The sequence below is a fragment of the Microplitis demolitor genome, chromosome 9 (assembly GCF_026212275.2).
Source record: "Microplitis demolitor isolate Queensland-Clemson2020A chromosome 9, iyMicDemo2.1a, whole genome shotgun sequence".
Lineage (NCBI taxonomy): Eukaryota > Metazoa > Arthropoda > Insecta > Hymenoptera > Braconidae > Microplitis > Microplitis demolitor.
In genome coordinates, this window is record NC_068553.1 from 18,503,682 (window position 1) to 18,521,121 (window position 17,440).

At 36.6% G+C, this 17,440-nt stretch overlaps 1 protein-coding gene and 1 long non-coding RNA gene across 2 annotated transcripts in view; one reads left to right on the forward strand and one right to left on the reverse strand.

Annotated features, from left to right (window-relative positions):
* Positions 1 to 17,440, reverse strand: part of LOC103574706 (POU domain, class 6, transcription factor 2) — a 506,104-nt gene that overhangs the window by 436,105 nt on the left and 52,559 nt on the right. The gene's annotated exons all lie outside the window — the stretch shown is intronic.
* Positions 15,060 to 16,816, forward strand: LOC128668616 (uncharacterized). Its single transcript, XR_008404258.1, has 3 exons — positions 15,060 to 15,160; positions 16,492 to 16,543; positions 16,623 to 16,816. It is a non-coding gene; the product is annotated as an uncharacterized LOC128668616 (long non-coding RNA).

Below are 17,440 nucleotides of genomic sequence, written 5' to 3' on the forward strand. Positions count from 1 at the left end.
GAAGGTCGCGGCATTATAGAGACGTGAGAAGCTCCGAGTTCCCACAGGTGTCGTAGAAAACTGGGAGGTTCCATGACCTTGCCAGAGAGGCCATTTGTGTCAATGATCCGCGTCTTAATGAAGACTCTTTGATTTGATAAATTTCTATACTGCCGTAATCCAAAAAAGACAGGGGAGAAAAAACAGAGAAAATAATTCCAGTAATCTGCGGCAACATCCTATCTTACGATGGCATGAGCCACGAAAACATGACGAAAATAAAGCAAAAAGATAACAAAGCCCGGTACAAATGCACCAGTACAACGAATACATTGAGCATCGGTATCTGTAATGCGATCACTTTGGCACTGTATGGCGATAGCATCATTAACCCGGCGTGCCTCCCGGTTGACTGGGACTCGAGAGCGGTGAATAAGATCTTGTTACGCGATACCTGACCCAGCATGAGTAGGACCAGCACGAGATCCATGCTACATACTCGTACTCGTTTTCTATCATCGGTAAGCCTATCGAGCTCGCTTTCTCTGACGCTCTGGCTCTCATGTGGCTGGCTGGTTCACTGGGTTCCTATCCTGGTCATCCTGGCACACAATACTCGGCTAATTAAACCAACCGACCGGTGGAACGCCACCAGAGATACAACTTACCGATTACTTTGTTTTCGTAGTGGGCTCTGTCCCCCACAATCTGCCTAAATTAATTGGAACCCGACAAAATAAAACAGATCATTCTGCCCTCCTGGGGATTCGTTTCCATCCCCACTGATTCGGCTGCTGCAATAACCCACCAGCCATTCGTTCATTTCGTTCCAACGCATTGGATGTCATTCGATTCCAGGTGAATTACGATCAACATGTAGGTCATAGACTTGCCATCGGAAAAATGCTAATGGATGCTAATTTTTCAATTACGATCACTAATAACGCGGCTGAGTATCATCTGGTTGAAGAAAATGGACAAAAAGCCGTTTTGTATTACAGAAGACTGCTACTTGGCTGGATTACAATCATAAATGTCAGGCAATCAGTGGATTTCTGCTAAATAACAACATGAGAATTCCAGTTTTGTAGGGAATAAAATCACACGGTTAACTGTCGAGCATTTGCTGCTGAGAGTCATTTAATTGGCTGCATTTACTTACGTATTTTCTTGTGTGTATGTGTGTCATTAAACCACACGAGTGAGCGTCACCTGAATTTTTTTACTCCGGCTGACAGAGGAAGATAGAACCGACCAGGAATTTCTAACTTGGTCTAGATGACGATGGCTCCAGGGCATTGATGATGAAAACCAACAGATTGTCGAGACGTTTACGCATTTGATAGCTGAGTGTCCTTTATAACTTTTTGCTGACAGTGGTCGCTTTGCTGCAGAATTGTTTTTAACCCGGGGCGTGGTTGTCCGACGACCTCGTTGTCATTGCGGATCCTGGGAATCCTCGCCTAATATTTGAAGTCTGGTTTTGTTTAAAAATAACATGAAATGGCTAATGACATTTAGACTACTCGGATGGAAGGATTATAGTATAATTTCGGTATAAATTTTTTTTTTGTTCTAATAAATTAAGTGTTTGTAGGAGCAGCCAAAACACGTTGATGACAAGTCGCTTAATTTGTGGGCAAATAAAAGAGTGTTTTGATTATACGTCTTTCTTTTTTAAATGGTTAATTTTTATCATACAAGGATGGTTGTAAATAAAAATAGGTGTGGTTACAAACGCGTTCCACGAAAGAACCGAGACAGGTGTGCCGGTTCTTTCGAAAGACTGAGATTTAAAATATTAAGAACCAACCAACTGTCACACTTCAATCTATTGGTGTGTTTTTAAATATCCTTAAATATGGGATACTTTATTACATTTTAGCTTTTAGGTTATCTCGTATTTTACGAGCTGAGCAACCCAAAGACGCTTCTCTGCCAGACTGGTATAGATAATCCAGTATCAAATAGCCAATAGTCCTTCTCTTAATGTAACCGGGGATAAATCATATTGAAGCATAATCTTGAAGAAGATGGTCGAAGGCCTGTTCGAACCAGGGATCCAGCTGGACACTAATTTTGCGGAGCCAGTGCTGGCCAGTATCAGCGAGGATCGAGGCATTGTGATAGTAATTTAAAGCTCTTGGCGCTGGTGGAAACCTTATCAGCAGGCATCCGGATCAGCGATAAGGCTTTAAAAATCGCTTCGAGCACTCACACGATATTACGCCGAACTTGAAGCCAGGAATCGAACCTCTGATACTGAAGGAACCCAATGGTAAAAGTACAGAAGACTGAGTACGCCAGGAGAATATACATCAGCATCCGGAGGTCACGAAGCGAGAAGTTTCGGAGAACCCGATGACCATACATGGTCATCTCACGCTCCTCGTGGCGCTTCGAGAGACTCGCAAGACTGCTGCCGCGTGACTGCACACCCAGCAAAAACGAAAAAAGAACATATATATTCAGGATAAAATATAGTGTAGCCACATCTTGGTCCGAGTCTTCATCAGATTGGCGTGTCGATGCCATTCCGAAAAAAACTTTCACCGTTCACTTAATCACTCGCTTATTGTCTCAATACTTGGGTTCAGATCCAGCAACGCTCAGTTCAGTGCACATCCACTGAATCTCAGTATCATTCGTAAAAATATTGAGAACAAGATGGATGCACTTTACACTTGTAAGCGTACTTGGCACTTATCTGGGAGTACTTAGTTCTTGACACGCAACCAGACAGCTTGGAAGCTGAGCTGCCTTGAACTCTGGCTTGAAAACAAAACAAAAAATAATCGTTGGCTGATCACGCGTGAAAACGTCCATGTCGATGGTTCGTTAAGTATACGAGATATTTCAAGCCAACCTTAGCCTTTGATCTCCATGCTCCAGCATATTTTATGCCTCATTTTACAGCGTTTAATCTTTTCGAATCCTCTGGAGCTCATTCACATCAATAAAATATACGAACTTTGCTTAGATTTTCACTTTTCCTACCAACTATCGTTTCCCACTTGTTCCCAAGAGAACTAGATAGAGAAAGGTCCAAAGCTGCTTGAATAAATATATATATATATGTGTGTTTATATAAACATATATATTTATAAATAAGCACGTAAACATGCGCGTGTATGATAAAACCTTGGAGGTCGATCAGCGAGAGGTACGGAGGTGCAGAGTTCCCACACTTGGAACGAAAGTCTCCGGCTGGACCGGCAGGTCAGATCGACATGCGCCTCAGGCACCGATCAACCACCACCACCTGACGCTCGATAGATATCCGTTGCAACTACTGTGAGCCTGACAATCACCAACAAGTTCCGCAATTAAAATTACAATGTTACTCGACTATGTCAGTTTGCGAATAGTCTTTATCATAACTATGTCACTTTATAGGTATTCCTAAAAGTAAACTGCCAGGAAATCTAGCAGTCGCATTATCTGGATGCAAAAGTGTTGCATTAAATTACACGGACAATGTATATATGTAAATAATTATAATATAAATAGAAGTGTTTGAACCCATGGGAAAATGTTTAAGGTAGATGTACATAAGATTACGCGAGTGTATTTCTGTGTTGTGTAGTAGAGAGGCAGTCGAGGCGCGTGGCTGGAATGCGGCATGACCGTGGTTACTGTCGCTGTACCTCGCGAGTCTGATATACACGGATGATCATAGAAATACAGTAACCAGAAAGTTGTAGTAGTAGCAGTTGTAGTAGGGTATGCTGCCATAGGAAGGTGAACGTGGACGCGAACGTGCTTACAGTCTAATACTAAGTATAAACTATAAGTCTTTGAGCTGCCTTAGCGAGTTAGATTGCAATTGGCTCTGGCTGCAACCGGACGCGTCTCGGTGTTCCATGAGTGGGGGGATGTTACAAGTGCCTACTGTACATTGAGTTATTTCTACATCTCTTAAAAGTTATTCCGGCTCCCACGGGTTATTCCGAAGCCAACCATTTCCTTTGATCCCCCGTTCAATCAATACAACATAATACACTTTATTGAGTGTAGAAGGAAAAAATTTTGAATCGATACTTAATTCAAGGCTGATTATAGATTTAGATGTAGATGTAGATGTAGATGCTGATGTTGATGTTGATCTAGTGGGACTAAGTAAATAGATTTTTAAAAAAGGCGATATGTGGAGACTGACATAGTGGGACCACATCAAATCTTAAGTATAGTTTTAAAGAGATAAGACCACCTGCGAGATGTAATACAGATAAAAATCTCACCACACGATTCATCCTGACCTTTTTCAATATAAGTCTGCTGTTGTAGATTATAAGAGAGTGTATATACTAGCCTATGTTCACCGTGAACGTGGGTCATATATATATATGTTGTTGTTGTTGGGCTTATTTATAAACAGTACCAGCGACCACAATGGTTATTGTTTCAGCACGGTATGCGAGTTGTTGCTGCGGTTGTTGTTCATGTTGTGTGAGCCGCCTATTTATGACACATTATACAAAAGCGCGCGCTCGATAAGCGTATTGCATTTCTTGCCATTGTTGTGTGATGCCAACAATGATATCCGAGGTGCAGTGTTCCTGTAACCGGCTGAGAAATTCTAAATTACATTTTTTCATCGCTTATAATTTGAATATATATATAAAAAAAAAAAAAAAAAAAAAAATAATATTTAGCTCAGTAAGAACAGATTTGACGACAAAGACATTTCCTTGGGAGGAAAGAGCTCTGAAAAAGCGGAAGACGAAACGCCGAGTCCCACGATAAAAAGAGCGGTGAGATCGTAGTAGTTTCCACGTGGGTTCCCGGACGTATGTGGTCGCTCGTCCGTTTCGCGTGGGCAGTTCTCGAGTCTTTTTTCTCATCCTCCTCACCCTCGCGACTCTGTCCTCGTTTTATTTTTTATATTCGCCGAGCTGCAGTCTTTTGTTATATATGTGTTTCTTGTGACGAGAATCTCGGGTCTCGTGTCTTTTTTTGTTCCACACAGTCCCTGGATGGCATCACCACGCGCGTGGCCGTGGGAGTTTAAGTCCTTTCACGGATCTTCGAGGATGCTTTACGAGGCTCGTAGCATACGCGACCTTGTCCCTTGACTCGAAAGGTCAACACTCAGTATTCTTCAGTTATTAGATTTTATCTCACTCATCTCAAGACCAGCTCTCATCTCATAAATTTCTTCCCCAACAATTCCCAGTCACTCTCCTCCATTAGAATTGAGCAAACAGTTTTTATTGTTGCTGCACTATGTCACTCTAAAAGTATTGCTTATCTCTCCACGTCACTCCATACCCACTTACAATCAATTTTCTTGCTCAGTCATCACTTTCCTACGAAAATTGATGAAAAAAAAAATTTGTTGTAACACTATGTCATTCTGTACATATCCCAATTTTTTTTCATTTTGACGTCAATAAATCATTAATCTCAGTGGTGATTAAAACATATGTTTCAATTACGCACGCACTTTTATCTTTTATCTTATACAAACTTAAAAAACGTGAATGTACATAAATAATAATTTATATCTTCACGTGCCATGTTAATCATGTTCTAAATATTTTTTCAACCACTTCAAGTGTTTAAATAAACACTGAGAATATTTTTAATATTTTCAAAGATAACACACCACAGCAATAGCATACATATATAAATATACGTACATATAAATATGTGTGTGCATAATTAATATAAATATTGATAGGTCGCGTAGCCTGAAGTTACGACAGCATTTTATCGTGAAAAGATTTATTGTTGCATATGTAATGAACACTTGGCAATTTGGTCGAACGTGCTTTAATTACTCCAAGTCCAGGCTGTATTTAAAACTCAATATATGTGAGTGTGTGAGTGCTGGTATGTATTAAAATCTTGCTCTGATTGCACGCGCCTGAAGGCGGAGAAAGTATACTAAAGTTTAAAACGATCCCCTTGATGACAGACTCCAGGACAATTTCAAGCGTGATTGCGCACGTGTCGCACGCGTCTCATTTTATAATAAATATAACCCATATATATGTATATACATATACATTTTTAATTCATTATTATTTTAAATCGACGGTTAAATTTATTTTTTACCGATTCATATATTTATAGTACGCTTTTGCACATTATATATTTATCCCTTAAGGGTATGAATTTTAAAGTGAAAGCGACAATTACATGGATAATTTCATACCCCAGATGATTATTGGAAAAGAAACTTTTTTTATTATCATCACAGCTGTTGTCTCATGTTTATAAATATACCGATTTATTGGTCGCGTGTCGATATTTTTTTATATCTGTAGTTCATACGTAAATTCATACTTTCTTGCAACCACGTTATTAGTGTCAATCTTATTAGCTGACATATGTCATATTTTTTAAGAACTTGTTTGTTAAATTCTTTTTTCAAATACTTACACTTTTTTAAATATATGCCACAAATGAATAAAAGAATTCTTCAAAAAATCTTCATTTCATTTTTAACTTTTTCTTTCTACAGATTTTTTAACATATGTTCATCTTTTATATCAAAATCAATACGTAGTATTTTTTATCAGTGACAAAAGAATTTCTCTTTAAAGCCTCAAACTTTCTTCTCAAAATTTCACTTTTTTCCAATAATCAGTTTCTTGTTGTAGCATCCACATATGTTTCTATTCGATATTGACATAATTATATATATTTTTTTACAGTTTTCCAATCATACTTTGTATGCCAGTCATACAAAAATAAAAAATCCTGAATTTTTACTGCATCTGCTTAAGTTGCCCGACTTGATTATTTTACGAAAAAAAAATGTTTTTTACCTAACAAAGAAAACTTTTTCATTTTACATCTTCTACATAGTATTAAATTTTTTCTGCCTCCTCTATACTGTAAATTGTCAGAAAATATCAACAAGTATGTTGAACTTCCAATAATTTTATTAGCAAATCGCAATTTTAAAATTTTTTGAAAAGAGCCTTTTACTGAAAAAATATTTTTCAGCCTTTAAACCTATTTTAGGCTGTTTCTGGTCAATTATTCGACTGAAGTCGGCTATTACACATGAATAGAGTGTAGAAAAATAAAAAAAAATTTTTTTTGCGTTCTCAGAAAAAAAAAAATCGGAATCGCTTAAAATATAAGATGAAAAAAAATATTTAAATTGAACATCAACAGAAGGAAGTAGTTCGATACGAAATTGTCTGTAATTGTGTACAATCATATTCCGTTTGTCATAAGTGAGTCATTTGGCGATTAAATATCGTATAGTGGGTAGGCGGCGTCATCTTTACTTTCAGTGGCACATTACGTGAGTCACGTCTGCGTGGGTTAAGAATTCTCGATCACAAATACTAATATACTTTTTATTATAATTCCTGGCTGTCATATTTTTTCTTCTTTTTTACTTGAGCCATTTAACCGATTACCCACAAGTAGGTCGATCGGTTAATCATTTGTGAAAAACGTTCACCCAAACTCGATAACGTTCGGTAGCAATATTGACGCACACAAAACCGATGATATAAAGTAGCTGCCGCCCTAAGGCGCCACATTTAACGTTGCATATTTATAAATTAAAAAATATGTACGTTAAATGTCGTATACAAGCTCACATATTCAAAACATTGCCCGAGGCTTAGAATTTATACCGCAAAAAACTTTAACGCGTTATTATTTTTTTGAATTTAATTGCGCGCGCGGGCAATACCCGTGAGAAGGTAAATTTTTTTTACCTTCCCTGCTTCATATTTATAATAAAAATTCGGATAAAACTTATGACTTACGATCAGCGTGAATTATGGCCGATCAACTGTTTTGACGTCATGGCCAAAATAATATTTCATTTATGCATTTTATCTCGGTCGATCGTGAGAACAGAGGCAGTACTGCGGTCACTACGTTTTTTTTTTTTTCATCAATATTTTTTATTATCGCTAACGGAAAAAAAAATCGATGACAAAGATTCCAAGAAAAGACTCAAGACCTCGACACTTCCTCTTGCGGTGAGGACAAGGAAATGGAAATGAATTAAATAATGTGGGTGTTGCCACCTACACTAGCCTAAAATAATAAGGCTAGCACACAACATTACATTAGTGATTCACTTTAAATGAGTATCCCTGAAAAAGACTTAACATCGCTGGCCATTTTTTTATTCCGCATACCGTCAGGTAGTAAGGACGTAACAGGATAGCGTGACATCTAGGGCTCATTATCGACTCGAGTCACGTATCGACGTATAAAACGTGTTGCAAACACCTTGCCAATCAGTTTATATATTTTTTAACCAAAATAACTCGGTACATACAAATAGTTAGCCAGTGACCCTGATTCCTAACTTTTTATTCAAATTCACTCTAACGATCGCGAAAAATTTATTCGTCAATTAAAGCCACGAAGAGGATTTGATCAATGGTTTTTATGAACCCAGACCCGTGGGATCCATCTATACGCTGGGAATATCGGGATGAGGATAATCTAGAGCTGAGATAAATCAGGTTGATGTAGAACAGGCTCCTGGTTGACTGGTTGATGTAGATGGGAATTAGATTCTGGTGTATGATCCAATTTCGAGAGTGTTTTATATGTCATAGGAATGCTTGCCACGCCTAATTGTAGACCCCGATGCAATTACCCAGTGCTTATGGTCAATTTAAGTGATTGAGACGCGGTGTAATTTTAGCAGGAGCTACCGCAGCCGGTGGTTTGATTGCTGAAAGTAATCTGATCACCGTCGTTAATTCATGTCTACTAAGCTCCTATGCTGGGTTTCTCATACGCTCTACAGTTACTCGGGACGTCAATTATTCCATTAAGAACGCTAGGTCACGAGCATCCCACGACACCAGATGCGTATCAAAAGTTATTATTTTTTATGCAATGGAAAACTCTAGACTGATGCTATGATCACTGGATTTTCGATGCTGCTGGTGGGAAACAAAAAGTTATATTCGAAGCATGTGTAGAGCCGTATAGAGTTTGCAGGTGTCGCAATCTTAAAAGGAAGGATTTATTAAGCAGCCGGAATAGTGTACTGTAGTAGAAGGGAATAATGTATCTTCAAATCGATTTAATTTTCCTCAGCACGTACTGAGCGGTGTCTTACATTGCCCGAGTTAGCAGTTACTACCCTCTTGAGAAAGCACATCGTCCAGATGAGAGAGACCGTTGAAAGGATACTGGCAAGTGGAAGCTGGTTCCCATGCTCTCTGCTTACAAAGGCAGTCCAGCCGAGGCTTCATCTCATTGGTATTCCGGGTGAGTGTCATTAAAAGGAGGCTCTGTTCTATTTTACGAGCGGTTGTATATGATACTAAATCCAGACAAATTGCCCTTTCGGGAGCTTTTTGTTTCACTAAATGCTATTTGATAACGAAGGCCCGAGACTGGCTTTTAGGAAAGCAATCCCACCAATTCCGCAATTAGTCGCTCTGGTCAATTGTCTTACTGATGAATGCTAGGTAATTAATGGTCGTGATCGGGGATGACAAAGAAAGTGATAGACTAATTGGATTCAATAGGAACTGGTATAAAAGCTAATCCGAGTTTTCCCAGAGGAAAATCCAAGGAACAAAGAAAGGAATTGATACAAAAGTTTAAACATGGTATCAGCATCAGCAATGTCTTAATTATCATATTACCATATAAACAGGTCTGCAGGTTTACGAAGATTGCCTTATAGAGATTCTTGCTGACAGTACTGGAAAGATGGTAACTGATCGCTTACAACTGGATCACGATATCGGTAACGCAGTGCATCATCCAGCATGTTGGAAAATGCTTTCAAAAAAACGCTTGGGCAGAAAAAATGAATGTACGATCTGATCTTGAAATACCATAACGAGCCAGCATAAGAGGTCTATATTTTACCGAGTACTTTGTTCGTCATACCGTCATGGTATTTTTGAAGCCGGAGTATTTAAGTTATCTCTGTAAATGGTTGTACAACCCAGGACGTGTAAATGCTAAATTGACTTGAGGCTGTCCAATAAATTGCGGATTGGCTAAAAAAATACCGAGACTCTGATCGGCCGAGTTTTTAACCATCAATAGCTGGCAGAATTTTTAGTATAGAGTAAATTCGATCGGCGATGAAAGAGGAACAAGCGTATCATTCAGTCAGCTGGCAATCGGTCTTGGAAGTTTGAATATGAAATCCAAGGGCGTGCTAAAAAATCCATTTCGCCGGAAAAAAACGTCGACTGTATCATATTCCACGCTACTGGTATACACTTCGGGTATTTGATATCTTAAAAGTTGTTTACGCAAACCCACCTGTCATCAGGGCACGTTCCTTGATCCTTTTTACGAAAACAAAAAGTCGCTAGGATTGAAGACGTGGCTTTAATATAAATTATTTTTTAAGCGGGAGATCGTAACAGTAAATAAGAAATAACGAGTTGGCGTGATTTTTTGGCTTAAGTAAATGAGCTGGGGAATCCGGGCCCCGAATAATCGAGCGTATTCCCAAGCACAGCTGGACGTATTTCAGCGAGATTCGGCTGGTTATTTTTAAATTCTCCCACACTTATAGAGTAAATGGGGTCTTGGTTATATCCTTGTCCTTGTTATCCATGAAAAATCTGGCGCACCCGCGCACACCCAGCAACACAGACTTGCACACTTCCACACACGGTTACAATAAACTACTTAGAAGACCCGGGTAAAGATAAAATGGCATTAAAAGACCTGAAAAAAATGTTAAAAAGTAGCTCAGCGCAAAAAGGTGGGCCATCAGCGGCAGTAGAACCAGAGTGGAGATGTGGTAAAAGAATAAAAGAACGATGAGGGTGGAAGGATAAAAGAGAGGAATAAAGAAAAAGGATTTCACGACTACCGTAGACTGCTACTGTGCCCAGTTTTGATAGCGTTGCGCCGAACAACACGTTGCCCAATTAAGGGCCGAGCAACGAGCTTGCCAGGCAATCTATTAAATCCGTGTGTGACTTACACCAGAATCCCAGGCTTGGTCTTATTTACCTCCTAACCGTCATCTAGACGGACGGGAGTTGTCGTTTAGGTGAGGATCGTTAAAATGCCAGGTTGATTTACCTCAGAGAACTTGGTCTGGTTGGAGTCTTGATGACACCAGAAAGCTGATAACCGAAATCTCGTTGCCTCGTGGGGATAGAGGCTCAAATCTGGTTTTTAATTAAAATTCTTAATCCGGTATCAGGATCTAGGAGCAGCTGATGCTTTAGTATGCATGAGTGATGATGATAATGATTATGATGTGAATCGTGTCCTAAATTGAATTTTTCTTGCTTCGATCTTGGAGGATTATGAGGGACTATTAGGAAGTAATGAGAATCCTTGATAGTTTACAGTCTAAACAGCAGCTTTGCCAGCTTAAGCAGTGCAGTAGTGATTTTTGTTATCTTAAATTCACATTCCAGCCACTCCCATCGTTCTCATTGATGTCCTGCGGCTGTTTCATCGCCTTGAAGTATCTAAATGCACCCTTTCATAAATCGTTTATATTATAGCAAATGATTGGCATTTTCACTGGGGTTTTAGCCAACAACACGGTGAACTAGTATCGATGAATTGCTAAGATAAATTATTAATTTCGATCACGGGCGCAAGTACAATGAGTTTTGTTTAAAAAAAGTACCAGGTGATTCGCTCGCCGAATGGGCACCGAACCCCCGGTCGAAATCTTTAAGTGCTTGAAGATCTGAGAGCGAGTTCGCGCGCAAGATTGTACCAGTTTTTCGTCCGGCTATTGATATCTTTTAAGTTGTGTGGCTTTAAGTATTCCCCCTCTGTTGGCAAAGAGGTTCTATATGCATGAGCAACCAAGCTGTTTCGTGGTCGCACGCCCGCCGTGCCCATAAAATGAATCACCAACGTGCTTAAGCTGTGGTAGTAGTCAAGCGAAACCAACTCTGAGAGAGCATTCTCTTCTCCCATATGCCCTGGAGCACTTTATGCGAGTTTTTTATCTACACTTAAAATTGCTGAATCCTATTCCGCGGTGATGCTGCTTTAAACAAAAGACAAAAACTATGGATGAGACAGGCTGCCTTCAATATCATTTTTTTTACTCGAATATTTTGTAATGTTTATTACTGAAAGGTATTAGTCCGTAAAAAAAATATTATTCTAGTTATTTTGAGAGTATGTGAAGAGAAATAGAGTATAAATGGCGTGCAAATCAAATATATATATATATATATATATATATATATGCTTTATAGGTGGTTTATATACGAATCATATATAGGCAAATATGATGCATACATATGTGGATCATGTATGAAGGATATGTATATGAAGCATATATGAAACATATGATTCAGATATGAAAGGTGGTTCATATATGGCCATATATGAAACATGCAGGGATCATATGTGAACATATATGGATCATAGGTGATTCATATATGAAGCATATATGTCCGTATATGAATTATTCATGAGTAAATATGAATCATATACAGGCATATATGATAAATATGTGGATCATGTATGAAGTATATGTGAGTATACATGGATCATAGATGAAACATATAATTGATATATGAATCATATATGATTCATATATGAACATATATGATTTTTTAGTGATTCATATATAGGTATACATGAAATATGTATAGATCATATATGAACATATATGAATCATAGGTGGTTCATATATTAACGTGTATAGATCATGTATGAGTCATATATGGACATGTATGAAGCATATATAGCAATATATGAAACATATGTGGATCTATGGATCATATATGATTCAGATATGAAGCATATATAAAAAACAATGGATGAGACAGGCTAGCTTCGATATAATTTTTTTTTACTCGAATATTTAGTCATGTTTATTGCTTGATGGTATTGGTCCATAAAAAAAAGGTATTATATTCTGGTTATTTAAAAAGTATGTGAAAAGAAATAGAGTGGAGGATAAATGGCGTGCAGATCTTGGTAACCGATGTGAAGTGATCTGAAATCACGTTCGACACCTTTCTGGCCTCATTAACACCACACGCGTTAATTATGTTCCACAAGAGCGGTCCTAATTGCCCGCAGAGCTACGCCGTATTTCGTTAAATAAATAACTTGGACAAACTTTTGTTTCTTGGAGGTGTCTTTCGTGTTAGCAGCCTTTTTAACCAAACGAGATATCATCTAGCGTATGCTCGGACACCGACTTGCTAACCAGCCTAATCGACGCTCATTGCCAACACGAAGAACATTCCCGATCAGCTTTACCAAACTTATTTAGCCAACAAAATTATCAATCAATTTACCGGGTTCCAATAATTTTTCGCCGCTGACAGGCCTCGAGCGAATTCAATCCAGTGCCAGGAATCATTTCAACGGCATTTGAATCCTTTGAATTTTTTCGCACGAATGCTTTAATGGATCCATTTAGCCGGGTTATTTGCGAGTAATATAACTTAGACTACATGATTTAATGCACTGCAAAAAGGTAAAAGAGTAAACGGACCGAGCAAAAGTAACAACAGTAACAATAAATAATAATAATAAAAAAAAAAATTAGAGGGTGTGTACGAATTTTTGCTGTGCGGAACATTTACTTGGCTGTTCGTCCACACCTGTCTTACAAGCTCTTAAGTGTAGTTATCGCTCGGTGCTTGCTCATAAATCCTCTATTACCGGACATAATGACCCTTGAATAGGTTATGTTTTCTCGCTCCCAAAGAATTTCAAGTTTATGTACATAAATTTTTTTTACTTTAAGAACTTTTCCACCTCGAATTACTGAGAATATATATAACATATATATAAGTCTAAATATTTAAATACAATAAAATAAAATATTAATTTGTATTTGCATTTGCATTGAATTAGGATTTTATGGTGCAGCATTCATGGGTTTTCTTATTTGCGATGAAAAAAAAAAAAAAATAATGGTACAATAAAATGAGAAGATAAAACGGTTTAATACCGAGGAAATAGTGATGCCACAGGGATTTAGTTAGTAATATGGCGTATTTCTTAGGTATATAGCCTGTAAAGTGTGTAACAGAGGGAAATTTGCATTTACGACACTGGGTCGCGTAGGTGGCGTAACGCCTTCTAGTGCCGTAAAAAGTATAGTGGTGAAAAATTTAAAACCGCAATTCTCGATTCACATTTCCGCGGCTGACGGCGACGACGCTCGAGACTCGAATTAAAGACTTGAGGTAAAGTTGTAAAAGTGAACGATATGGGGAATATTTTTTCTAACCAACGCACCTTTTCAAGGGTTTTAGGGCGTCGTTTCAGTAAACTCAGCTTAAGACCTTCATTTTCTGTCCCTATGATGACGTTTCAGAGGTTGAAGTTGCTATTATTCGATTTTTTTAGATTAAGGGTCATTTGGGCGCCATTAGCCCTCAATACGGAAAAAGTTTTATTGCAATAAAACCGAAGCTCTTGACACTAGACTAAAAAGTTATTGGACTTTTTTGTAGGAAATTTGATGCTCTACAAAAAAGCTCCTTAGGTACTAACCGATAAATTTGTAATTTTCGGAGTTACAGGCGTTTAAAGAAAAAAAAATACTGAGATTTGAAATTTTGAAATGAAGAATTTTTTTAGGCCATCTTCTAAAAATTTTCTTTTAACAAAATAAAATGTAGGGACAAAAACCGTCAAAATATGACTAAGTACCTCCGAGCTTCCGGGCATGGGTATTAAAATGAAATTTATTTTTATTTTCAAAGCAGATAATAAGGTATTTAATGCAAAGCAGATAAGAGGAGTAATAAAAAGATGATTGAGTAACGTCTAGATATTTATTCTCTTTTTATCGTGAGGTGAGAGTTGTTTAGCATCTGAATAAGTAGCCAGAGAATTGCCCAAGGTGTTAGGCACTAATTTTTACGTTTGAAAATATTATTAAAACAGAGATGGGTAAAATTACACGATAAAGTGATGGCTAGAGTAATATCACGTTAACAGTCTACTCCAAAATCTCAGTGGTTTGAATTGCAAAGTTAAATTGTGAATAAAAAAGAGCATGACTGTATTATGATTAGCTTTTATAAGTAAGAAGTGAGTGAATGAGTGAGTGAATGAGTGTGAGAAAAATAAGTAGTCGCCACTTAAAGCCTATTGTTCAACCAGTTGTGTTTTAAAAGAGTAAGTTGGTTAGTTTATGATATCGCGTGCCTCAACACATCATTCATCGTATATATTACCGGCAAATTAGTTGCTAACTGCAGCTAAAAAGTTAAATCAACTGGTTAATAACCTACTCAGCTCTTTTGTTGTATGTATATTTATATATTTACTTTTATTTTATTTTACTACTCCATTGTGTAATTTCATTAATATTTTATTTAGTCATTATTACTATCAAATTACTATATTTTTTATCAGACCTGCAAGTTAGTATTTATTTTTTAAAATGTGGGTCTGGCCTATATTTCCCCAAAATTAAATTTTTTTAAAGTTCAGTAATTTTTATTGAATATAAGACATATATGACTTATATATGGATCACATATGAAGTATATATGGACATGTATGGAGACTATATCGGCATATCTTGAACATATATGCCATATATAGGCATATATAATCCGTATATGATCCATATATGTACAAATATAAGCATATATGACCCGCATATATTACTTATGATCCGTATAAGATTCCTATTTGTACATATATGGACATATATAACCCATATACGAGCATATATGCCATATATGGACATGTATAACCTGTATATGATCCATATATAGGCATACATGATCCACATATGACATACATGGACATATATGATCCACATATGGTATATATGCCATATATGGGCATATATGATCCACATATGGCATATATGTCATATATATCACTTGTGATCCGTATATTATTCCTATATGCTCATATACGGACATATATAATCCGTATACGAGCACATATGCTGTATATGATCCATATATGATCCACATATGACATATATGATCCATATATGGGCATATATGCCATATATGTCATTTATGCTCCGTATATGATACCTATATGTACATATATGGACATATAATTGACATACGAGTGTATATGCCGTATACGGTCTATATGTTCATATATATGATCTGTATATGGCCCATATACGCCACACATCAGCATGTAGGACCCGTATATGAGTGTGTATGTTCCATATATGAGCATACATGGGACATATATGGAACACATGTATATGAATCATATATGGAACATATATGATTTATTTTTTACGGGTATTTATTGCAACAAAGTAATAAATTTATCAAATAAAGGTCTTTCTATAAAGATTTTTATTCATATAATTAAAATAAATCTATTGATTATTAGTGACATCAACGATAACCTTTTCTGGCTTCGTCGTAGCCGTGACATATTTTGATTTCTATTTTTACTTATCGTATGACATTAATCATCCATGCGGTCAAAATCACATAAAAATAAAAAATTAGAGTATTATAAAATGATACATAGATCAACAAGTTAAATAGTAGCCTACTTTTCTGTAACTCCTTCATTCAATAATTATTTTGTGAGTCTAAACAAAATGTCTAAATCGATATTTATTATTTTTATGATTTTTGGACTCGCTAGTGTGACTCTTGCGCAGAGGATAACAATCAAAGACGGTTGTCTAAACGCTTGGGTATGTATACTCATTAATTTTTTTTTTTTTTTTCAATACGAAAACACTTAAAAAAAAATATGAATTTTTTTTTTTTCAGTGCCATGGAATAGCCGGATATAAATGCTGCTCAGGGTTCGCATGCTCCTCATACTTCTCTCAAGGAAAATGTCTTTACAATGGACCGGAATGTTATCCCGGATAATTAAACTACTAAAGTACATTGCGAGTTAACAATTTTTTTAAAATTTCAAATTTTTTTCGAGATTAAAATTTAAAAAATATTCTATTCAATCATAAAATAAAAATTAATTATAGAACCACTTAATTAGAATTAAGATGTTCGTTGCGATAAAATATCTCAATAAAAATAAAATAATATAATTATTTTTTTATTTTTTTTTTTCACTAATGTGACAAGAAACTCGTGAGATTATTTAATAAAAGATTCTTTTTCTCCACCGAAAATTTCCAAGAATTTAAAACTAATCGTTTTTTAAAATTTAGTGTCAATGAATAATTGATATTAAAAAATAATTAAAATTCTTGGTTATTTTAATGAGCCTGGAAAGCCTTAATTAACAGATTTTTCTCGACGAGTTTTCGTTAATGATGTATATAGACGATCGAGATGCTGGCTTGCGTGGGTCATTTTGTAGCAGCTGCAAAGCGAAACCCTTGAGGCTTTCAAACCAAACTCTATATATGAAACAACAGGTATATTAATATTTTTTAGGTATATATGTTGGTATTATGAGCATAGTAATGATGTCGTATTAAGGCTGCAATTTATATTTCACTGCCGCTTTATGCAGACAAATTATTTTTAATAATTATTTTATACTGTGACATTTATTTATTACTTTTTCCTTTTAATTTTTAAAGATAATTGCTGTGACTGATAAGACTCATTATCGG